The 26,312-nt window shown below is 48.6% G+C and overlaps 1 long non-coding RNA gene across 1 annotated transcript; it reads right to left on the reverse strand.

The window, feature by feature from the left end:
- Nucleotides 1-23,498: 23,498 nt before the first annotated feature.
- On the reverse strand, nt 23,499-24,095 carry LOC144791309 (uncharacterized). The gene is made up of 3 exons (XR_013602357.1): nt 24,045-24,095; nt 23,873-23,949; nt 23,499-23,611 (listed from the first exon to the last, which is right to left on the reverse strand). It is a non-coding gene; the product is annotated as an uncharacterized LOC144791309 (long non-coding RNA).
- Nucleotides 24,096-26,312: the final 2,217 nt, after the last annotated feature.

Below are 26,312 nucleotides of genomic sequence, written 5' to 3' on the forward strand. Positions count from 1 at the left end.
ATTCTTCTCCATGTTCAGAAGCATACTCCGGATGTCAGATCCGTGGTCTGATGGCACCGGGGTCTGCATACGGTACTCATCCTCTGTTGTAGCGTCTTGCGATTTTGACCGCTTCTGTCCAAAAGAGAGTTTGGGTTGTGCCCTATCCACTTTGCCCATAATCAATACTATTTGAGTGCCTTCCACGACACTCCGTCACCACTGTCGTGTTTCTGCAAGCCACTCCGCTGGACTGACTGTGAGAGCCTCCAAGCCACTACGAGTCTGCAGCGCTTCCCAACTGCACACAGGGCCGTGCCCGTTCCTGCAGTCACCTCCGTCCCGCCTACCTATGGCGGTACACAACGCCCAATGGCACGCCAGATCGCTCCCCAGCTGGTTCCAAGCAAAGTCCAATTGGAGCGCTCTATACATGGGGCGACCACCCAGTGGTCATTTCAGTGTGGTAGCACTGGATTATTCCCTCGAGGAATCACGCACAGGCTCAAATCTATATTGCAATTGGGGACTTCTGCCAATCGAGCCGCCAGGCGCAACGTGTGGCAGCGCGCCCTGAGCACTTCGTTCCAAATGGCGGAAGCTCGAGTCCGCAATCTTTCTCTGCGCTTAGGGCCTCAATTTTCCCTGTGTGGTGTCACCTGTCAGGCCCGAATTGCACCTTTCAATGCTCCACGTTATTCACCAACAGGTTGCACGCAGAGTGGGGACTTCCCTTGTAGTGGCAGAGCAACTCTCTGTTGTCCACCTGTACTGCCCCGTTCCGCCAGTCCCTGCCCTGCGGCAGTCACACCAGGGGGCTCAACTCACTCGATTGCCCCAGCCGCGCCACGGACCACAAGTGGCAGGCAGACCCAGGATTGCTTCACTGCAAAGTACAGAGTGCAGCCAAACGCACCTCTCCTGGCCCGCTTCAGGCTCATTAATTCACGCTGCGCTTTGGGAGGGAGGGCGAGGGGTGGGAGAAAAGTAGACCAAAATGTTCTGAGTGTGAAAAAGGCCGCTTTATTAGGAAACAGGTGCACATTACAAATACAAAACCCTGGCAGCGCCTTACAAAACTAACCTCACTAAATAAATAATTAACTACAAACCCTGCCCCCCACCCCCTCCCTTAAAATTATTTGGCCCCTCCCCCACCCAACAATACAGCATTAAAACATTACAATAACATTATAAACAATAACATCATCAATAAAACATTACGTCATTAATCAAGTCATTACGTCATCATATAATCCATTAGTCAACAAACCCCAATCACATATTGAAAGCCAGGCCCTCTATAACCAGAAACCCTGCCTGACCCTTCACTCCTGCCAATACCCCCCAAAACCTGAACGGTCAAACAATGACCAACTTCCCCTGTACCTGTCGATCAATGGATCAACCCAATACTCATCAACAATCTACAATAAACCGCACCGAGACAACCAAAAACCCCCGCCACCCAGAAAGGTAGAGGAGGGGTAGAGAAAAACTACACCACCTCCCTTTCTGCCCCCCAACCAGGAAATTATAAGCAGAAATGAACGAATATCAACGTTGCATAGCTAACGAACGTGCCAAAACTTCACGTAACTCTAACAGATATAGGTCCATCCCCACCCTGGACAGGTGAACACCATCATCTCTGAAAAATTCCACAGTCTCATATTTAATCTCTCTATGGGAAATCCTGCTGAAACCAAGACCACGGCAACAACGAGAAACCTCAGAGTTTACTTTCTTCCTGGCTCTGTCAACAGCCCTGGGGTTGACCGCTCCTCTCCAGATCCTACGCGGAATCAACTCAGTCCAGAAGACATGGCACCCGGCCCAAAACTCCTTTATAAGGCTCAAATCCTTCTTAATAGCTCGCAGCAATACCACACCTTTAGTAGCACAAAGATCGTTCTCCCCCAGATGAATGACCAGAATATCAGGACATAGCCCGCCCACCATATTGTTGTTAAGACATGGGATTAACTCTTTCCATAGCATACCACCTTTACCCTTCCAAACCACATTGAACATGCGAGCGTTAAAACCCAGAAGTTCTCCAAAGTAACTCTGCCCCGCCTGGACTCGGGCCCATTTCACGAAGGAATGCCCAACTATCCAGACTGTCACCACAGGAGAACGAGGCCCAGCAACAGATCCTATAAAAGAAAACAGAGTTAGAGCTCATGGGAAGGAAGATGACGCATGCGCCTCCTCCGCTTGACTCCTCACGTAGCGCTGAAAGCAGTTTGAAGACCAACGCCCCAGCCTCATGATATCCCTTTGAGTCCAACCTCTGTTAAAAGCTTCAGTTGCAGCCCCAATCCGGAATGAATGTGTCCCATATAGCCTCCCATCCAGACCCAAGTGTTCCAAAGCTTTACGCAAAACCATGCGGAATTGGTATGCTGTAACCAGGGTGCCATCAATATGCTGAAAAACGAGTGCATCATCACCACCCCCGCACAAAGAACGCCAGCGCTGCGCTAGCAGTAAAGGGCAAGTAAGCCTTGGGGCACGCACTTGCAACCACACACCCTTCCCCTTCTTAGTCTGATCAGTTTTGGAGCTGGCTAACCATATATGCACCCCTTCATCAGAACAGAAAACATCCCGCCAAAATAGGCCACACTTGCATTTCGAGCCCAACAACTCCGAAACCCTAAAAGCGCCAAAAAACATGAATGCCATTAACATGGAAAATAAGCATGACTCAAAGTCATCTGAACAAACCTCAGACAGAACAGTTATCAACCGAGCCAGAATCTGCCAAGATAAAGGAGCCCTGAGTCTACTGGTGTGCCCTTGCTCTCTGGCCCAACCCTCAAGCATCCTCCTGCCAATCTCCCCTGCTGACGGAGGATAACCCCATAACAACTTGCCCATAAATGCTATCCCTGCTAATTTACCTGCGATGGTCACCTTAGTCAGCCCTTTGTCCATGAGATCTAAAATGAAGTTCACGACATCCTCAGAACGACGCCAAACCTCCTCACGCCTACAAGCGCCAGACTCCAGAAATTCCCTCCAGGCCAGAGAATAAGCAGAACGCGTAGACACAGACAAAGAACCTACCACCAGTTGTAAGACCCGACGTTGCCTACGTGCCACAGATGAATCGGCATCGGGGTCGGTGCTCGGTCTGCCTCCCTCGCCAGTCCACGGAATCTCCCCCACTGTGAACGAGACAGAGCATCCGCAATGTCATTGTCCACCCCAGGAATGTGCACAGCACGAAAGTGAATGTCGTGTTTCAAACAGCCCAGCACAAAAACTCTCATGAGCTTCAAGACCTGTTCATCCCTGGCAGACTGTCGATTAACAATTTCCACCACAGCCATGTTGTCCACACGAAAAAGCACTTTCTTATGTGCCAAGACCTCCCCCCACAGGGTCAAAGCCACCAGCAAAGGAAAAAGCTCCAAAAAGGTAATGCTGCGACCACCATTCAACCACTCATCCGGCCAACGTTCCGCACACCATCTTCCATTCCAATACAGACCAAAACCATCACTGCCAGCTGCATCCGAAAACATTTGCACATCCCACTGAAAGTCAACGTCCCTAAACAAAGGAACACCATTAAAAGAAGAGAGAAAAAATGTCCACATTCTCAAATCCTCCTTGACGCCAGCAGACAACCGGACACGATGGTGAGGCAAATGTTGACCTGCAAGAGCCCTGCCTAATCTGTGACAAAAAGTCCTTCCTGCTCTCACGACCCTACAAGCAAAATTGAGATGGCCTAGTAACACCTGAACATCTTTCACCAACACTTTCCGTTTTGCTAACATGGTTTCCAGCAACTCCAGCTTCTTCACTTTCTTATCCTCAGGCAAGCGAGCCCGCATTGCCACAGAATCAAGTTCAATTCCCAAAAAGGACAAGACTGTGTCAGGACCCATAGTTTTCTCGGGAGCCAAAGGAACTCCCAGATCCTCCATGAGCCCTTGGAAAGTGTCCAGAGCAGACTGGCACTCCGTGGAGCCCGGGGACCCGACAAAGAAAAAGTCATCTAGGTAGTGCGTTACCAGTGAGTGACCAGACTGATGAGTAAAGTACCATTGTAGAAAAGTACTAAAACACTCAAAAAGAGCACATGAAATGGAGCAACCCATCGGCAAAGCCTTGTCCACATACCATTTTCCTAAAAAATGGATACCCAGAAGACACCAGTCATCCGGATGGACAGGCAGCAGCCGGAAAGCAGACTTTATATCACACTTGGCCATCTCAGCAGCTGCGCCCGTGGTCACAACAAGTGACATGGCCACGTCAACTGAGGAATAAGAGACTGAAACAGCATCTGGATCAATAAAATCATTGACAGACGACCCTTCCGGCCATGATAAGTGTTGGATAAGCCTGAATTGTCCCGGATCTTTCTTCGGGACCACTCCAATAGGTGATCATATTAAATTAAGGATCGGCCAATCGTGAAAAGGGCCCGCCATCCTCCCTTCATGCACTTCTTTATTCAACTTGTCTTGTACTACTGTGCCATGCTCAGATGCAGATTTTAAATTAGCAGACCATCTTCTTTGTCTAGGACCTGTGTAACCTAACTTGAAACCAAATTCAAAACCATCCAACAATGTTTGTTTCCCAGCTACATTATCATAGTCATGAAGTGCAAGGCGCAGATTCTCCAACTTAACCGGTGTATGAGCCTTTGGGCCCAACACCCTGAGTACCTCTGGATCCCCTACCCCCTGAAAAATGTTGGGATGTCCCTGAACCACCTGCCCCTGACTGTTTCCCCTGTGGACCTCCTGCTGTCTTGTTATCCCAGCATCTAGAGAATGGGTGCCGCCTACCACAACCAGAGCATTCGTGTTTAAACTTACAGTATTCTCTGCCACAGAACCCTTTATTAAACTCCCAGCATGCGCCAGTTCCGGACTGTGTATTTGAGTTACTCCCCACCCCTCCCCGGGTGGGCTTGTCCTGAAAGGGCCGGTAGATTAAAGGAAGGCCGCTGGCTGTAAAAATAGTCTTCCCACCCGTTGCAGATCCCATAGTATGCTGCCACAGGTCAGTGTCTAGTTCCCCCCACTTGGCCTCTGGATCCCATGCCATCCTGGCCCTGAACTCCTCATCATATTGTGACCAAGCAAACCCCCCCCCCCAGTAAGCTGTGCCTTGCGTATAACATCCATGTACTTGAAAAGTGACACGCTGCGCTCTGGAAACTTTTCACAATATACACTTGCATAAATAAGGAATGCAGCTGTCCAATTTTCAATGGTTAATGGAACTCTAGGACGTTTGGCCAGCTCAAATTCCTCTTCTTTTGACCCTTCCTTTGACCGGACTTCCCGGTGTAGTAGCTTAAGAATTTCGACATACTCTCCCTTCCAAATACGTTCTTTCGTGGCCAGCATCAAATGGGCACCCAAAGGCTTCGTGACGCCCATATAAGGCAACTTTTTAATCTTCAACTCCTTGCTGGCCAATGGCTCCTTTACCACAGTAAGAGCATCAGTGCTAGTACCACTTTCCACTTTACCTGTGACTTCAACAACGTCGTCAGTGCCCACAGCAGTGTCTTTAACATAACGTCCTTTCAACAACCTCCCTTCGCCTAAGACAATCGGTACTTCCCCCCCTGTGCCCACAGACACCATATTAGGTTTGGCCTGTGTAGCTAATTGCTCACCTGGTAATAAAGAGACCATTCTCGTAGGCTCCGCCCGTGGTGCTGGGACCAATGTATGCTGTCCGCGAGGCGCCCTGACTGACGGGCCGTGCTCTCTTCTCACTTGCACTTGACTTCGCACCGCTGGAGCCTGAAAAACACTACCAGAAGCATGAGCGGGTTCCCCCCCTCCACGTCCCGTAATTCTCCTTCCTCGGGACTATCTTCATCATAATCCAGTATCACTGAATCAAAACCAACCGGCAACACATCACTACGGGTCTTACCTAACCCGGTATCAACAATAGTACATCTTAATGCTTGTGAAGCACCTCCAGGGGGGGGAGCAGACTGTACCCGCCTGTAACTCCCCTTGCGTTGACTCTGCGGCTCCATAGCCGCCGGCAAGGTAGGACACCTATACCTGCTACTCGTTGGGGCCAGCGGGGTCACGCCGGACCCTCGGGTGCTGACCGCGGCGGGTTCCCTCGGTGGAACAGAGAGGGCCGCGCTAGGCATTCTCCTCGCTTCACCTTGGCGAAATTGGACTGAACCGCGCCCTGCCAAGTCTGGACCGCCGCACCTATTCCTATCCTGAAAAGAAAAAGTTTGGACTGGTGTGCTAGGGTCCCTGAATACAACATCTGAAACAGACCCTGTCCTCTGCAAATTAGAACCAATAACCATCCCTTGACACCTATCCAAAGAACGCCCTCTAACACAGCCCCTCAAAGGCAGCTCCCTGACCGGAGAATCGCCTATCACCTCCTCATCATCACTCTCATCCAAATTCTCCCCCCCACCGCTGAATAAGAAGCCAAAAGAGGGGCCCGTGCACCCCAAACTTGACCCCCACCCTCCTTCTGTAAACCACGCTGCGCCACACCTGCCGCACCAAAATGTTCCCACCCAGGAGAACCACACATAAAATATGGGCCTCTTGTATCCTCAACCCAACGTGGGACCACATCCCTAGGCCCTTGCACAGGCCCACCCTCACTTGTCTAAAACCTCTTTCATGCCCCAACATCGTACCCTGGAAACACACACCTTCGACACTCCTTACACCAGGTGGGCAAACCCCTCCCATATTGCCCACCACTGCCTTTCCAAGCACCGTCAACCCAGCACCAGGTGCATGTCCAGCCACATCGATACCATAAGGAAAGGCTCCATGGCCCACCTGTGACACCCTCCTGCTTTCATTCTGAAAACTGTCATCCACACCCCGAAAAACAGCAGACTCAAAACCCCTAGCACGTGAAGCCTCTTGCCCCAAAGCAGCACCAGAAAAAGAACCCCCCTCACCCATCTGGGCCCACTCTCCCTCTCCCCTGGAACCTCCTCCCACAGACAAAGCAGCACCCACTGAAGAACCAGGCGTGGAAAACAATAAAGGGCTGCCCACATTACCCTCCACATCTACCATACCAGTATCAGCATCCTGAAAAGAAAATACCCGACCATCATGAGGCTCCAAGCCCCCAGAACCCTCCATCACACCTGAAACCAAGCTGCCAGAAACCCTGCTCTCTACAGCACGCTGTTCAGGCACTAGAAGCTTAGAAGGAGTTAACAACAAACTGGGGCATGTCTCAGGAACAAACTGAGGGTCCGCTACTACCTGCTGAGGCCGAGTCATAATGTGGTCAACTTGCTCCTGTAAATTGAATTGTACAGAGCCCCTGCGCGAACCACGCGCAGAGACTACATCCAGAGGCTGTGACCTGCGCTCGAGCAGCGGGTCTGATGGGGAGCGCTTCTTGCTCCCTCCCCTACCCCCTCTCCCCCGCCGCCCTGCTGTAACAGAACCTGAATGTAACGCTTCCGTAAGCGCCAAACTGCCCGCCCGCCCAGCCGGGATACCAAGCAGCGCGCCTTCTGACTCGCGCGCCTGCCCCTCCGAAGCGCCGCACAATACTGGAGCTCCCCCCGCCCCCCCGCAGCTCTCACTTTGGACGCCGGCGCCGCCAGAGTCCCACTCGCGCTCACACCAAAAGCGCTCGCCACTAAAGGAGCCTCCCCCTCCCCGCCCGCCGGGCTCGCATGCACAGGGGGAGCCGGTTTCCTCGTACGGGACCGGCCCCTGTCGCTTACCTGGCTCGGGCGGCGCTTCTTCGGCGACGAGCACGCCAACACCGCAGCGGAAACGCCTGCGGAGGCCTGGCGCTGAGGGCGCGCCGGCCCTCCACCCACCAGCAAGTCCATGCGACCTGCTTCCGACAGCAGCCTGATGGCCTCTAAAACGCGATAGTCCTCCATAACAGCAAATAAAAGCCACAGGAAAAACTAATGAAAATACCTAAAAGCACCTAAGTAAACCCTTCACACAAAAAACGCTAACTGCCCTCCTAGCCACCAGGTCACCAAACCTAAAATGGTGGCTAGGAGGGGGGAGCAAAGGGATTTATAATTGGGCTGGCCAGTCCTACTAGGCCAGCCCAAATCCAGAACCTTCCAGAAACTGCTAGCAGGGACCCCTCGCAGCCCTCCCAAACTGCCCGGGGGAGGAGACCTCCCTACGGTCAGCTCCCTCCCTCAAGCCCCCCGTCTCTCAAAGGCCAAGCTCCTCTTCGCGGCGGCGCGTGAACCCAGGCAGCAGGGACGTGCGGGAGGTCGCAGTGCCTGCGCTCAATGCTGCGGCGCCCCGTCGAGCATAGCACAGCTCCGGAAACAATGTGGCCGCTACCCCGCTCAGCCTGACGGCTTCCCTCTTCTCCGGTCGCAGCCGCCGGTTCTCCAGATCTCTGCTCCCGTTCGCGCCAAACCAACAGCCGGGATCTCAATGCTTCTGATCGCTGCGGGCCCCCAATGCCACGAACAGACCTCGGGAACCCCGCAGCAAGCACCAGCCGAGACCCGCTGCAGGCGACCCGGCTTCTCAGTCACAATGGCGCACATCACTCACTGGATCGTCTCGCGCACGTGCGCGACTCTAGCCCGGGCATCAAAGGCTTTCGGGTGTGCGGTATCTTCTCACTGTATCTCCGGCACCAGTGGGTCAAAAACGCTCACAGTCGCCGGGCCCCTCGTGATTCCCTGATTTTGGACCACTTCAGTGCATTTGGTTTCACATCGTGATGCTGCTGGATAACTGCCGGATATCTGGATGATGTAGCGGAGCTAAAAGCTCAAGCGGCAATCTCGGTCGTTAGCAAGCTCCGTCCCCCCAGTTTCTAAAAGCCTTGGGTGTTGCTGGGACCACCCCCAGCAACACCCAAGGCATGCCCCTTTAACACAGAAAACTGCTTTCAAGGGAACTATATTTACAAGGCCACATTAAGCAATGTAAATTGGCTTAGTGCTGCCTGGTAAATATGGAGCAGGCTCCTGCACCAACGGAGCATCGCAGACAGTGACACGACGGTGGCACAGCCTCATTGTAAATGAGGCCCAAAATATCTAGGGCCTCATTTACGAGGCACTACCTGCACTATTGCACTACCAGAACATCACTTTTTTTACACTCCGGTGACCCAATGTGCTACTGGCATATTTATAAGGAAATGTAAAGCACCATTGCATGGCTTTTCATGGCTTTATAAATATGTGCCCCTTTCACGCAGAAAACTGCATCAAAGGGGCATTCCATGAGAGTTGCTGGGGGCATTCCCAGCAACATCCATGGCTTTTTGACACTGCCCCAGATTTACGAGAAATCCTATGTCTGAAACAATGCCATAATGCCAGGGGATGCGTAAGGGAGGCCCAACGAGGAGGAATATCTTTATTTCTCCTTGGATTTCGTCTTTCTATGTGGGCTGCATTTCCTTCCTGCACAAAAATAATCATCCACGCAACGCAGGCACCCTTGCACCATGGTGCAAAGATGCCTGCATTGGCGCATGGCAGCCCATTGGGCGCCAGCACAGGGGAAAGGGACAGGAATGTGCTGTATCTAATAGATACGTGCATCCCTGCCCTTTTCTTTTTATGTAGAGCAGCACTGCAGCAAGGCCTGCTGCGCTGCCCTAGGACAAAAAAAACCATAAATGAGGCCTCTAGATTTTACAAAAAAAGTGGGCAGGAAGATGTATTGCTACGATGCGAGGCAAGTAAAATCCTGAAAAGAATGCAGACATAGCACCGAGACAGATACTTTTTAGATTCCTCTGACAGCACCCGCTTAGTTTTAGGAATAGTGTCCAGTGGTTTTTAATAAATATTAGGATTATGCACATAAACATTACCAAGATGGGTCACAGTGATGCTAACGTGTTATGGCACGAGTCCACCAAACTCTGGCATATTTTAAGACCCAGCAGTCCTTTTTAAGTACAATGCAGTTTTTACGCTCTTATAAATACCTTTGAAAATAATGTAAGTTTATAGTTAGATGTTAAAATCAGATAAAAACTAAAGTTTCGAAAGAAATAAAATACAGAAATTCACAAACTATAGTTTACTGACCTACGGAAACTTGCACCAACATCATTCGTTGGCCTCCAGCCTGTCCCTGCAGCCATTCCTGCGCAAACTTCCAACAAACATTCTGGCCCCTTGTCCTTTTTTATTTAACTTTACCATTTCATGAGTGAGGTAAAATGTGAGGCCATACGCCATGGAAGCACAAGTTCTAGTTAGCTCAGTTAAACTATAACGTGAATTTCAGTATCTGCATATTTTTTTCCTGTTTTTTTCTATATGAAAGTTAAGAACGAATTACTGTACCTAACTAAAATGTAGCAAAATCAAAGGGGATGACGGACGTGTCGAATAATGCAAGCACTCGCCCCCAGTCAACTGATCTGGGTTTAATCCATCATCATTCTTCAGCTCACTCCGCCACCCTAGTTCAGACATGGCCATATGCAAATCAGTATGACCCTGTGCCTCATGGGAATAGTCCAGTCCGTCCTGCCAAACCATGTCTTCCCTGGACTGGAAACAAGCATCCTGGGACCGGTTTCTGGCTAATCAGCCGTCATCAGCCAGGCTAGCTTGAATCCAGTGGCAAAGTGAGCAAGGGACCCACGTCTGGGCATACCCTGCCACCTTAAGGTGAACAAAGCAAAACCAAAGGGGATGAGGGACGGAGTGTTGAACAATGCAAGTACTCACCTCCAGTCAACTGATCTGGGTTTAATCCATCATAATTCTTTATCTCACTCCACCAACCCAGTCAGACATGGCCATATGCAAATTAGTCTGACAGTGTGCCTCATGGGAATAGTCCAGCCCGAACTGCCAAGCCATGTCTTCCCTGGACCGGAAACAAGCATCCTGGGACCAGTTTCTGGCTAATAAGCCGTCATCAGCCAGGCTAGCTTGAATCCAGTGGCAAAGTGAGCAAGGGACCCACGTCTGGGCATACCCTGCCAACTTAGCGCAAACAAAGCAAAACCAAAGGGGATGATGGACGGAGTGTTGAACAATGCAAGCACTCACCCCCATTCAACTGATCTGGGTTTAATCCATCATAATTCTTTAGCTCACCCCACCACCCCAGTTCAGACTTGGCCATATGCAAATCAGTCTGACCCTGTGCCTCATGTGCAAAGCCATGTCTTCCCTGGACCGGAACAAGCATCCTGGGACCAGTTTGGGGATTAAGTCCCCTTGAATCCTGAGGGTCCCTGGGGGCCAACTAGCCCACCAGGTACCTCCAGTAAGTGCCACAGAGCTGTGCTGCAGAGAGGTGTAAAAAGGGGTGTGGCCTCAAACCACCTCTCTGCAATGCAGCTCTTCCTTGAGGTACTTGGTGGGCTAGTTGGCCCCCAGGGACCCTCAGGATTGAAGGGGACTTAATCCCCCAATTTACAATGAGCCAGGAGGCCCATTTGCAAACTTGTTATGTCAGGCTCTGCTTCCTCCCTGCACCACTGTGCAAACGCACCCCCTGGCGCATTATAAGTTGGGGGTTAAGTCATCTTGAATCCTGAGGGTCACTGGGGGCCAACTAGCCCACCAGGTACCTCCAGTAAAAAAATAAAAAAATTCAAAAAGAGCTTTATTCGGTATTCAATGTTGAATTCATAAAAGCATACATTTTAAAAGTGCCTAACACAGCAATTCTCTATTAAATAAGAATAGCATTTCATCATAAAAAAAGAATCTTATGTTCCAATTCAAACAAAGTCAATTTAAAATCATGATTATTTCATGGACTTTCTAAACTTGATCACTAATTTTAAAAAACTAGACACAGCATGCGTGACACCATCAAAAGCTGTTCTACATGTGCGATGCCCCCACGACCTCAAGATGGGTTTCAGGTAAGCCCCCCTGGGTACAGAACAAAATTTGCAAAATAAAACACAGTGGATGTTCGATTGAGAAGAAGTGTCATCGCGTGGGCAAATGAGCTTCTCCCTAGACCAATTATTACAGTCTGGAAAGGTTATTAACCGAAAAAAGGTACCAAACTTAAAGCGGGTCAATAACATGTGTGTAAAACAACTTGCTTGACTTAGGAGATACCTTTGAGTTCCTTCGTTGATGGTAATTTGCTGGTAGACCACGACTGAGGGTTTAATTTTTTCCAGTTCCCATCTCTTATTGGCCAGATGATCAAAGGCCATTTTTTTCAGCATCTTTCTGGGAACTACTCCAATACTGGATGGCCTTGAGAAATACTCGGGGTGGCCCATCTCAGTCAGCATGTTTTTTACATAAGCTAACCATTTGATGTTACTGAGACCGTCAAGAGTGAGACAGTCAGAGATTAGATCTCTGTTGAGCGATGTCTCCGGGGTAACCCACACCTTGTGCCATAACAGTAAGGGCGCAGTTTTTATCGCATCCACAATATACGGTAGACCTAGTTCAATATGTGAAATAAATGTGGCAGTTGATTTAGGGGCACCCAGCAAATATCGGAGGTACTGGTTCTCACTCTGTTGGATCGGTTGAGCATTTTCGATTCCCCAGAGTCCAGATCCGTATGTAGCTGTTGAAGTACATTTGGCCTTAGAAATAAGAGTCAGTTCTTTCACTGGTCTGCCCCCTAAGTTAGCTGTGAAATTATTAAGGGCGCCTATTTCCCGAAAGAAGGCTAGGTTTCTGGCCCTCACTGCTGTGTGCCAGTAACCTCTCCTGTCGAAGTTTATTCTGAGGTAGGAGAACTGATCGGTGGTCGCAATCCTCCTCCCTTCGAGGAAAATTGGACAGGGTGCCCTCTTCATCCCAGACCCACAGGCCATCGCGTACGTTTTTGTAATGTTGACCTTTAGGCCCCTATTGCTCATAAAGTCGGTGAATTTCAGGACCGCCCTCTGTAGGCCGATCCTTGTTCGGAACATAATGGCCGCATCATCGGCGTATAAAAATATTGGCGCCAGTGATCCCAGTATAGTCGGATAATCGAACTGTGACTCCCCAAGATGCTTGCCAATAGAATTTATATAAAGTGTGAAGAGAAGGGGGGCTAATATGCACCCCTGTCTCACACCCCTCCTGATGGGGAATCTCCCTGAACACTCTCCCATCCTGCCATAGCGAACTCTGGCACCCGCACCTCTGTATAACTCCCTAATAAATATTAGAATTTGGTCATCCATTCCCATTTCCGAAAGTGTGGACCACAATTTGTTATGGTCCACACAATTGAAAGCGGAACTCAGGTCCTCAAAAGTAACAAATAGATGACCTCTTTTGGCCTGGGTATACTTGGAGATGATTAAAGCTAGGGTTAGACCCTGCTCAACTGTCCCCTTTCCCGATCTAAAACCGTACTGTGAATTTGAAGTAATGTCGCCCTCTTCTGCCCATGTCTGAATCCTATTTAAAATTATACGGCCTGCTACCTTCATTAGCGCATCGAGAAGTGAGTTGGGCCGTAGCAGGTAGGGTCGTTCCTATCTCCTTTTTTGAAGATTGGAACAACAGTGGCTTCTGTCCAGGATGGTATGAACCCATGGTCAATAGTATTATTCAAAACATTAGTTAACAAAGGAGCCCACAAATTGATCTCTGTTTTATAAACGTCAATGGGGACTCCGTCCGGTCCGGGGGCTTTGCCCGAAGAGCTTTCTTTGATTGCATTGAAAACCTCCTCATAAGTAAAGATAATACCAATCGGAAAAACCCCCAAGGGATTGTTTCTATATTCTGGTGTTGCTTTTTCATTTTTGGGACTTTCGAGGTCCACAGGATTTGCCGTGTCATAGAGCAGTTTGAAATGATATGCCCAGGTTTCCCCATTGATGGCCATATCTATCACATCTGTGTCTTTTTTCTGTGAGTAAGAGGCACAAACCGCTTTCCAGAAAGCGCTACTGACCCTACTCTTAGAGGCCGCAATCAGAGCCGACCAGGCCTCTTGCTTTAGTAATTTTTTCCTTGTTTTAATTGCTGAATAATACAGCTTTCTGGCTTTTCGGATCGCCGTTGGTGATCTTGGTGTTTCGTGCAGGGCCTTTTTTAAAGCTTTAAGAGCTTTGGTACAGTTTTTATCAAACCAGCCTGTAGGTCGGTTTGCATCCGGTCGGTATTCTCTGGTCAGTAACCTTTTTAATTCCGCTTGAATTCTTAGAAAGGAACCCAGGATTTTCGATGGCTCCTCTACTTGTGACAAACAGATGTGGATATCTTCACCGGTTAATGTTACTAACTTTTTTAAAAGTCCCTCAGGTTCCACCTTATCCCATTTGATGAAATAGCCATTTCTAGTAGCCAGGTTGATCGCCGGCTGGTATAAAACTCTATCCCTTAAGGTCTGTTGGGACCCATCAATTATTACTTTGAAAGAAATCGGATAGTGATCACTGAAAATAACATCAAGTATTTCCCATGTCGTGACTAATTGTGAATGGGTTGCAGTTAGAAAAGTTAAATCTATCGTTGAGTTGCACCCCCTCCCATGGAAAGTTGGCTGAAACGGAATAGGAGGTAAGCGAAGCTCATTGATGTAAGACAAATTATAATGAAAAATCATGCTATTCAGCGTATTTCCCACACTGGAAGGTATAAAATGGGTAGGATTGTCGTCTTCATGCTCGCCTAGGCCACAAATGCCCGTCGATCTGTTAGGACAGACGGTACAATTAAAATCACCTACCCAGGACACAATCGTCTCCCCTAATAGCTGCTCTTTAAGAGTAGTGATAGTGTATATTAAATTGTTTATTACTTGTTCCAAAGTGTTTGGGGGCACATTATTGTAAAAATTTATTAAAATCATGTTCTTTGCTCTACCCCGACTAATTGTTAAAATCCGATAGAACTCAGTGGTCTGGTACTTTAATACTCTAGTCCCCACCGTAGTGGAGACATAAGTACATAGACCCCCTTTATTTCTCCCCTGGGGGCTTACAATTGCAGGAGTATGGAAAGTCTGAAACCCGGATAAATGGACTTCATCAATTGTCCATGTTTCCTGGAGACACAGGATGTTATAATCAATAACTATCTCTAACCACGGTAGGTGGGATACTTTATTTGTCAGGCCCGCTACATTCCAGGAGAAAATTTTGAGACAGGGTTTAATCACATTCAGGGAAGTATTATTAATAATACCACTATCGGCCCTGTCCCTATATGGGTGGAAAGCTTTCCTGTGGCATTCGCTTTGTGGCCTGCCATCATTAGATGTAGGAATAGCTTCCTCCTGGCCATTGAGTATTCCTGCCACTTGATCCTTATCAGTGATTATGCTCTTTGCGCTGTCTGAAAGTACATTGTTCTGAGTACTACTTAGTTCTACCACCCGACCCCTATCCGTAATTGTGCTCTTTATACTATCTAAAAGTGCTTTATTTAGAGTACTGCTTAGTCCTACCCGGGGTGAGGAAACAGTTTCCTCTTGTTCCCCCACATGGGGAGCCATCTCCGGTCAGTCCAATTCGTCTAGGCCTGCCAACATCTCAAATAGATTCCTTAACGAAATTGACCATTGTGGGTTAAAAGGTAGATATTGTTGACTACCTAGGTGATAAGGATGAAGGGTAGAGGGCCTGTCAGTGCAAAAATGTGCCGAATATGGGGGCGCCCTTCGAATGGTTGATCTGGGGTATTGCGCATATGGGTTGCGTCCAAAATTCCTAGGTCTTTCCCAGATCGATCTAGGTTCGTAAGGGGCCACTGATGTTCGGGGATAAAAATAACTCAGATCGTGGGGAGAAATTCCTCGGCCTCCTCTTTCCGAGTACTAGTCCATTATGTGGACGACTGCTCTACGGTCCCTAAAATTAACAATTAGGAAGTCTCCCTCAATGTCTTTGGGTCTGTAACCCACCCAAGAAAGTCTCCTCACAAGCACAATTTCCCCATTTATATCCGGGGGGAGAGGTCTGTTGTTTTTGAACCAATAGATCGTTTTATTTTTTAATTCTCTATAACCTTCCCTCCTCCCTTCTGCCAACTCTGGAACCCCGGTAAGGATTATAACATATGGGGCTGCCTCAGGAGGTAGATCAATGTGCTGCCCAATTTGGTTTCTATAACTATCGGAGAACGTTCTTTCCTGGCAGTTGTAGTTAAGTTATCCGGCCTGTTAGTAGTTCCTACTGTTCCCCCCTCCCGATTATCCCCGGAGCGCTGCCCTCGTTTATCACCTCTGGTGTGGTCTCATGTGGTGGTAAAGGTGTCTCTTTTATGGTGTTTAAATGGACAGTTTTCTTTCCGCTAGTTGGATGTGGTAGGTTATGGGCCATCAAATTCATTACAGCCTTAGTGTTGGATGTTGATGCTTCCAGTAATGTGTTCATTTGGTCACCCAACCTTCTGACTCTTTCTATCAGAGGTAGTAAAAGAGATTTCACTAGTTGCTCAATACTCTCTAATAGCCCATTGGTTAGAGTTGGGGTGGGGGTGCAGTTTCAACCATGGCCTTTGGAGCTAAGGGACATTGTCCCTTGATAGGGCTTGTGTGAGTTTACTTAGTTTCGCACGTCTCCCCCTGTGGAATTCCCACCTCGCTTCCTTCTAGTTGCAACTACTTGCCCGGGATGCTTGTAGTGCACACAATCTTTCTTGTTTTTTGAGTTGGAATTGGTCACCCTAGAGGGTAAGAGTTATTCTAAAGTAGGGAGCGAGGGATCTAAGTTAACAATATCCGTATTTTCCCCCTTAGAGAGTTGCGATATATCCGAATAGTCCTGTAATATTAAAGGGATCCCGGGATCAATATTAGAATTAACTTGTGTGAAAGGTGGGGAGATTACTGTTTGGAGGGAGCCCAGGGATGAACATTTATTAGTACATATTTCCAAGGACATGCGATGTTCCGCAGCTGCTATCTCAAGATCTAATTTAGTTGCAGCCTTAGTCAAAAAATTATCTATCATTCCCCTGATGGTCCCTCCCGCCAATGAGTTTCTACTTTACTTGGGCGTGTGGTCATATCTATGTAGGATTTTTAACACGGCAAAGTATAATCGGGTCTAAGATATAGGTGCAGTACAGCCTTGAGCACTATATTAATAATAGCAAGTCCCAAGCCTATAATCGGAGTCTCTTACTCTGTGTCCCGTCTGATATGGCCAAGAGATGTGGCCCGGCCGTCCCTGTCTGGCCCCGGATGGCCACAGATGGTCCCGCCCTTGTCCCGGGCTTCTCCCACGCGCTTCCGCGACGCGGGAAATGGCGTGCAAATGTATGCGCCTCCTGGCACGATTAGGCTGCGAGTGGCGTTCGGCCGCGGGTGCTGCTGGAGATGGTAGTCTCCCGGGCTCTCCCCCACACGGCGGCCGCAGTGATGTTTCCGGGCTTGTGGCGGCGGGGGGTCAGAGCAGGCAGCAGAACTGTGGCAGTGGATCCTTGAACGGAGTGCAGGCACAAAGTGTGAGGCCTCTAGGGAAGCAGGTCAGTGCGAGGCACAAGAGTATTCACCAGGTTTGCAAAGTTGTCCCCGCTCCACCGGAAATGGCGTGCAAATTTATGCGCCTCCTGGTGCGATTAGGCTGCTTGCGGCGATCGGCCGCGGGTGCTGCTGGAGATGGTAGTCTCCCGGGCACTCCCCCACAAGGTGACCGCAGTGATGTTTCCGGGCTTGCGACGGCGGGGGGTGAGCATGGGCAGCAGAACTGTGGCAGTGGATCCGTGAACGGAGTGCAGGCACAAAGTACGAGGCCCCCAGGGAAGCAGGTCAGTGCGAGGCACAAGAGTATTCACCAGGTTTGCAAAGTTCTCCACCCTACCTCCAGTAAGCGCCACAGAGCTGCGTTGTAGAGAGATGTTAAAAGGGGCGTGGCCACAGAACACCTCTCAAAAAAATTTGGGTGTTAAAGATACCAAGGTGTATTGGTAAATCAGTGGGTTTAGGAGTGCCTGTAGGGATGATTCATTGGGTGCGTGACTGACTGTATAAGTGAGTGATTAGGTATCTCCGTGAATGTATGGGTGAGTGACTGGCTGTGTGATTGTTTGTATCTGGTAGTTGATGTCTAACTGGCTGTATAGGTGTGGGAGTGGAGCACCAGCTGTTACCGTCTGTGACGCCTAAGAGGATCTATGTGCCATAGTGATTATCGTCCACGACTGTGAAGAACGCTGCCTAGACATTTGATATTGAGTGGTCTGGATACTCGTGACTTAGATGGGGAACGGCAAATAGGCAGATGTTCTGATTTCTCGTTTGACTCTTCTGCTTTGCTGTGATTGACCATTTAATGTTATCTTTGCCCTGAAGAAGTCCTCTTGTAGGACAAAACGCGTCAGCTGTTTCACTGTGAAAACTGATGTATCTGACCAAGTTTTTAAAGCTATAAAAAATTGGAATAAAGGGAACATTTTGAATAATATCTACATTGTATACAGATTATACATGTGTTCTCTCAATTTTGGTGATTTATGTGCTTATGTTTTAAATACTTTTCTATATGTTTCATACTCACTTTGAACAACCTAACATACACTGTTATCTTGTCAATCATTTTTAATGCAATTCACATACCTGAAAATTGTATTTGTTGGTGAAATCGTTTTTGGGGGGATTTTATGAGATAGATATAATACCCTCATGAAATGTGAAAACTAAGCATGGAAATGGCACACCACTCTCATACAAAGCAACCATTAATAGAAACCTATGCACCTGCAGATGGCAGCAAATAGAAACATGCCTTTCATATTTTAGTGCACTTCTGAATGGTTAGTATGTGTTAACCATGTCATGCATGTGGGAGGACATACCACACCACCCATCATGTCAACATGGTGTCATAGTGTACCACATGCATGCACATGCACAATCCTAACAAGCGACAGGACAAAATAGGAGGACAAAACACCAAGGTGCAGTCAAAACAACCTCAGGAACAAAAATCCTTCCAACTGCATGTGTCAGGCACACAAGTAACACACACTACACTTGCAAAACACATCTGAATGTATCACAATGCACAAACAACTCACACACAATGACATGCAAATAGGACATCACACACAGAGCATCTGTCAGCTGAAAGAGCCAACGCAGGCCAAACACTGCACACATCAAACACACAACAGATGCACAAACCAATCCCTCACATTGCAAACACAGCTGGACATCAGAGGATGAACACCAGGAAAGTACAAGGCAACATATTCTCACAGCACTGCATGCACAACAAGCAGTATGTGCACAACAACCAAACCAGTAGCACACATATCTCAGTGCCACACTATGAACCCCCACAACACAAATCACCACAGCACAGAGACAACATCACACTCAGGAAGGGAAAGAGTACCTCAACAAACACACATCCAGATAACAAAACACCCACAGATGCACAACTCAGGGACACCCAGGTGCAAACAACATGACCAGGGGACTGTGCAGTACAAACAGTTGCACTGTACATGAGCAACACTGACTGCAAACAAGTACAAGAAAATCACACATAACTAATTGGGAAACAGTCCTTAGTGGCACGTTGGTCCTGTGCACAAATCAGTACCGCAAAGCATAGTGTAACAAGTTGTTAGATCTGGGGGTCTCTAGTTGGCAGAGGTAGGTACCACTGTCCAAATAGGGACCCTTGCTTCTAGTCAGGGCAATAAGATAACCCTCTGAGATAACCCCTGCTCACCCTCTAGGTAGCTTGGCACGAGCAGTCTAGGCTAACCAGAGGCAATGCGTAAAGTATTTGTACCAACACTCACAGTAACACAGTGAAAGCACCACAAACTGGCTCCACAACAGTTTAGAAAAATAAAGGTATTTTAATCTAAACTACACAAGACCAAAATGACAAAAATCCAACATACACAGTTCAAGAATATGGTTTCAAAAAGAGTTCTTAAGGTTGCGTTAAAATTCTTTAGGTTGCGATAGAATTCTCTACGTTGTGATAGAATTCTCTACTGAGGCGTGAAACGTTCACAGTTGCGTCACGTTTACTCACAGTACCTTTTAGTTGCAACAAAGTTCCAAAAGCAGAAGCTGGTGCGGTGGAAAACAAGTGATGCGTTGCTCCTGAGACCCTGGGGAGGCGATGCAACAGTCCCGCTGCAGCAGCGGGCGTGATGCGACGAATCCGGTCTGTAAGGGGAGGAAGGCCACTTGTATGGATTTCGGTGCGTAGGTTCCGTAGGAAGTCTGTTCTCGCAAAGGCACGATGCGACGATCTGGTAGGGGCTGCGACGATCTCCGGGGCGACGATGCGCGGTCCAGCGGTGATCCTCTCTCTCGCAGCTCCTCGATGCGATGGTTCTGCGATGATGCTCGCAGCGACGTGATGCGGTCCGCAAGCAAGCGGTGCGGCGTTCACACCCAGCGACGACAGGCTCTGCGACGACACTCGCAGCGATGTTCGATTCTCCCGCACCGGTCTGGTGCATCCCGCAAACGAAGGATGCGACGTCTCTGGCAGCGGCGTCAGGCGCTGCGACGATCTCAACCTCCGTAGCGGCGGGAAACTTCTCGCACTGTCGGGGATGCGCCCCGCAAGCGAGCGATGCGACACTTTTCAAGTTCAAAAGTCACTCAAGCTTAGTTTCAAGCTTCCCAGCTCAGGTACAACTTCCAGAGGCCCCACAACTGGATCAAGCACTCTAGGAAGGACAGAACTCTCTCAGCAGAGTTCAGGGAAGCTGGGGGTGAAGTCCTTTTGTTCCTGTGACTTCAAAACAGGGAGCCAGCTCTACTGAGGCCCTTGGAGATTCCTTCAAGACAGGGGACACAGCTCAGCAGCAAAGTCCTTCCCCTCTCCTTGGCAGCAAAGCAACAGGTCAGTCCAGCAGAGTAACAGCAGGACAGTCTTCTTCTTCAGTTTCAGCTTTCTCCTTGGCAGAGGTTCCTTCTTGATTTCCAGGATGGTCTAATTTTCTGTTGTCAGGGGTCCTGTACTTATACCCCTAAAGTCTTTGTTCTCTGGGTGCATGTGGGCCCTGAGCCCGGTCTGAACCAGTTCTGGGTGGTTCCTGAGTACTTTGTTTTGCTGGCTGCATCTTTCCTTTCAGAGTGAGGGGCAGGGTCCTCAGCCGCCCAGCAGGGGGGTGGAGCCAGCATTGTGGAAGGCAGGCACAGCCCTATTCAGCCCAGGTGCTAACTCCTCCCACCACTCCAGTTGCAAATGCAGTCATTCAGCCTAGTGCTGACTCATCCAGCCTCCTGGGGAATCCCCCAGCCCCTGTCACTCTCAAACCAGACAGTCAATACACAAACAGGCCCAGGCACACAGAATGGTCAGAGAAGAGAACAGCAACTTTCTAAAAGTGCTGTTCTCAAACACAGGATTTAAAAACAACCTTTCCTAAAAGATGTGTTATTAAATTCTGAGTTCAGGGATACTAGATACTTATGTCCTATCTTGTTCCTATGGGAAGAAATGCTGTTAACCACTGTAGCCAGCATCCCCCATGTTAACCTATGGAGCAAGATAGCCTTACAGTAGTGAAAAACGAAAATGGCTGCCATTCACTACCAGAGCATGTCACCTGCACTAGTACATGCTCTACCTTTTACATACACTGCACCCTGCCCAGGGGGGTACCTTGGGACTTCCATAGGGGTGACTGATGTGCACAAAATGGGAAGGGTTAGGCCTGGTCAGTGGGGACACTGACCAGGAGGACATGGCAGTTCTAAACTGCACACAGGCACTGCAGTGTCAGGCCTGAGACATCATTTTAGGGCTACTCCTGTGGGTGGCACAATCAGTGCTGCAGGCCCACTAGTAGCATTTGTCATCACCCGCCCTGGCACACCCAGTGCACTTTACTAGGGACTTCATGGTGATACAAATATGCCAAATATGTATATTCAATCAGAATAACAATTTACACAGGGAGCACTTACACTCTGGCACTGTTCAGCACTGGCAGAGTGTCCAAAGCATCTAAACAAGCAAAAGCAAAATCCAGCACTGCATCAAAAATACAGGAGGTAGAGGCAAAAAGATAGGGGAAACCACGCTAAAGATGCCGGGTATAACACGTGTCCCCTCCAGCTGAAAGTGGGGAGAACTGCCCACCCTCTTGGGAGTTCTCTTCACTAAGGCGGAAAAACCTGGACACACCATCAGCATTGGCGTGTTCTGTGCCAGGGCGGTGTTCCACCCTGAAGTCCATTCCCTGTAGGGAGATGGACCACCTCAACAGTTTTGGGTTCTCACCCCTCATTTGCATTAACCATCTGAGGGGCCTGTGGTCGGTCTGTACTATGAACTCACTGGAAAAGTCAGGTGCCTTGAGCACCGGTGCTGTGCACATGGCAGTTTTCAGGGTTTCAAAAGCAGTTTGGCAGGCGTCAGTCCAGTCAACTCTTTTGGGCAACTTCTTGGAAGTGAGTTCTGTCAAGGGGGCGACAATGGTGCCATATCCCTTGACAAACCGTCTGTAATACCCGGTGAGTCCTAAAAAGGCTCTCACCTCTGTCTGGGTCTTGGGGGGCTCCCAAGCCAGAATGGTATCAATCTTTGCCTGTAGGGGCGCCACCTGGCCGCTCCCCACTTGGTGTCCCATATACACCACAGATCCCTGCCCTATCTGGCACTTGCTGGCCTTGATAGTGAGGCCTGCCCTTTGCAGAGCCTTCAACACTTCGCAGAGGTGTTGCAAATGTTCCTCCCACGTGGAGCTGAACACAGCAATGTCATCCAGGTATGCGGCGCTGAATTCCTCTAGCCCGGTCAGTACCTGGTTAACCAGTCTCTGGAATGTGGCAGGGGCATTTTTCAACCCAAAGGGCATGACTCGGAACTGGAAGTGCCCCTCTGGTGTTGAAAATGCTGACCTCTCTTTGGCCCCATCAGTTAAGGCAATCTGCCAGTACCCGGAAGTCAAATCAAATGTACTGAGGTACTGGGCAGCTCCCAACCGATCCACGAGCTCATCAGCTCTGGGGATGGGGTGTGCGTCAGTCTTCGTGACCGCATTAAGCCCGCGGTAGTCCACGCAAAACCGGAGTTCTGGAGGGCCACCGGGCGTAGCAGCTTTCTTGGGTACCAAGACCACTGGGCTAGCCCTGGGGCTGCTGGAGGGCTCAATCACCCCTAGCGCCAACATCTTGGAAACCTCTTTCTTGATGCTGGCCCTGACCTTGTCAGCTACCCTGTAAAATTTTTGTTTCACAGGCAGACTGTCTCCAGTGTCCACGTCATGGACGCACTCAGAGTGGTGGTGATCCCAAACAAGATGGGGAACACACAGTGTTGTATAAATGCCCCTCACACACCAACAGGCCCCTTGGTGTCATGCTTCATCATCGGGGCCTTCGCACCCCTCTACGGGATGCGGCGTGCTACGACTCGCGACTGCGCAGGAGCACTTGTAAGTGAACTATGTGAGGGGGTGTGTGTCTACAAAAGTGTGAGTGAGGTGAGGTGAAAAATAGTTAAAAAATACCTGGCGCGTGGGTAAAACAAAATTTATTAAATCCCCGGCTGGTATTATTAAAAAGTGCGAGGCGTGGTTGGTACAATACTAATTAAGGTATTAGAACCACTGTGAAAAGTGTCAACATGTTTCGGAACTCAGAGGTTCCTTCTTCAGGACAAGGATAGCACTAACCCTCCCCTTACTCACATGTAAATGTAAAAGTGTAAAATAATTACAGCAATGTGTAATGTACCTAGCCGTGTTAAATATATAGGTAGGTGTCGTTGCGCCCAATAGGCGATGAAAAACCTGTAAAGAGAAAGCATACATAAACACATTGGTCTTAAGATGCACAGTTGCTCAGAGAAGAGATTCCCAAAATATAACCTCTCAAAGTACAGCAGGGTCACTCCAAAAAATGATGGAGCCCTGAGAAAAATGTAAAAAGAAAAAATGAAAAATAAACTCACAAGGACATGGCACACTATATACATATAAAGACACAGAATATGAACTTAGTCTCTACTCAGATGGAAATAGAGCACAAGAACAGATAGTTTCACAGCTTACTTTAGGTATTCAAAATAAAGACCTCATGAGCCTGTGCGTGTTATTGGGGGGTCCGTCTTTTCTGTTCAGAAAATGACCTATAGAAACATTAGTATATGGGATTAAATTTGGAGTAGGTATCAAATACACCAAAGTGCCATACTCAAGCTCCTCTTTCTAACCCAAAACTCACGGTTACTGCAATGGCTAGTTGCCTGCCTTCCCTCAACGCGGCTCCGATGAAGTGAGCGTAAATCGCGTCAAGGACCCTCCTTTATATTCTGCCTAAGGCTCATTAGCATCGATTAATTGAATGATGAGACCCGGTAGATGCCCAAGTATGGACTATGTGAACCGAGGGAGTCCGGTGTTGCGCGCTCTGTTCTCGCTATACAATTGCGCATGCGCCTTCCAAACAGTTAGGGTGTCACCCGCGCATGCGCAGACAAATATAGTCACCGCGCATGCGCAAGGGATAAACACCCTCGGAATGGAGACTTCGAGGTGTTTCAAGCATGCGCACTCACCTACAAGTGTGGCAGGGAGGCTTGGCGATGTAGCGCGCACGCGTGCTTCCTTTCCCAAAGTAACAGGGAACGAAACACACTGCATGGTGATTAACACGGCGATGATTCGCCATACATTCTAAAAGGGGTATTGGTATTCTATGTTGGAACAATAGATATACAGAGAGAGGGGTGTGGTTTATTAAACCCTGGTTGAGTTATAAATGGCCCCATTAGCTATCTGGTGTTCATAGTTCAGATGGGAGAAAAGGAGTTTATGGATTATCCCATTGGTGAATGTCTCATTCAATACCCACACATACAGGTTCGTGGAGGACCTTTAGATTACAGTTTATCTCAAGAGATTCCAAGGAATGGAATCATTAAGCCCTGTGACATCAGTGCCAAGACGGAACACCCATCTCTGTTCTTTTTCCAGAAGGCCCACATCAGAGGGTAGTTGTTCTATTATCGTCCACCGTAACTCGTTGACACAGTGTTGATGTTCAATAAAGTGGGCAGACATTTTCGTTGTGAGTTTTTTGCACCTGATATTACTTTTGTGCTCATTGAGTCTTGTTTTCACTTGTCTCGTAGTCATACCCACATACTCTTTCCCGCAGGGACACGTGATCAAGTACACAACATTTTTACTGTTACAATTCGTAAAAACACGTTGGTCCCACTTTGTCCCGTTCGAAAAAGTCAAGGAAAGGCTTTTTATGGTGAGGTGACAATTGTTACAGTTTCCACATGGGTGGTGGCCGTGAATGCCCTGCAGTCTTGGCTGGTCACTTTTTTTGGGCAATGGTCTCGTGTGGACAAGCATGTCCCTTAAGTTCTTACCCCTTCTGTGTGCAAACAGAGGTTTTTCCAAAGACAGACTTCCGCTTGTCAGTGTGCGCCAATGTCTATTGACCAGTTTTGTCACCTGGTTTGTAACTGGACTATATGTTGTGACACATACTGTTCTTTCCCCTTTGTTGTCATTCCTTGGATTCTCCTCCAGGAGGGACTCACGGTTATTATTTCTAGCCCTTTTCATAGCCTTTTGAATCACAGTTTCAGGATACTGTCTCTGTCTTAGTTTTGTACTGAGATCTTTTGCCTGAGACTTGTACTTGTTGATGTCACTGCAGTTCCGACGTAGACGTAGGAACTGTCCGTACGGTAAGTTCTCCCTCAGATGACGCGGATGGAAGCTGTCGAATCTGAGGAGACAGTTCCTAGCCGTCGGTTTGAAGTGGGTCTCTGTTTTAAGGACGCCCGCTTGATGATAGATGTTTAAGTCCAGGAACACCATGCTCTCATTTGACACCTGATGTGTGAATTTGAGGAATGCATTCTGTGTGTTCAACCAGTGGATGAATTCAGAGACTGTGGTTTCATCTCCTTCCCAGATGACCAAAATGTCATCTATATATCTCCGCCAGGTATGAATCCTAGCCCTGTGCGGATTGTCTGGATGTAGAATCTTAGTGGATTCAAGATGGTGGACATACAAACCCGCCAGGCTTGGGGCAAAGGTGCTACCCATACTCGTACCATGTTTCTGCCAGTAGAGGGTGCCCTCATACTCGAAGAAATTTTTTGTAAGTGCTAGTGAGATGCATTCCAACACTACATTCCTGGGAGTGTGGTATTCCCAGTTGGTCGAGTGCAGTACCTCCTCCATAATTTGTAAGGTCTCATCATGTGGGAGGCTGGTATACAGGCTCTCCACGTCCAGACTGAGAAGCATTTGAGAGGCGGTATCAAAAGTTTGGTTTTGTAACAGTTGGAGTACCGCTTTGGTGTCTCTCAGGTACGTGTCAGTGGCCTGTACGATGGGTCTCAAGAAGGCATCGGCAAACTTGGATAGAGGTTCCAAGATTGATGATATGCCAGACACAATGGGCCGTCCAGGAGGCCGTCCAGGAGGATTGTCTAAGTTTTTATGCACCTTAGGAATGGTG

The sequence above is a fragment of the Lissotriton helveticus genome, chromosome 11 (assembly GCF_964261635.1).
Source record: "Lissotriton helveticus chromosome 11, aLisHel1.1, whole genome shotgun sequence".
In the NCBI taxonomy this organism is placed as follows: domain Eukaryota; kingdom Metazoa; phylum Chordata; class Amphibia; order Caudata; family Salamandridae; genus Lissotriton; species Lissotriton helveticus.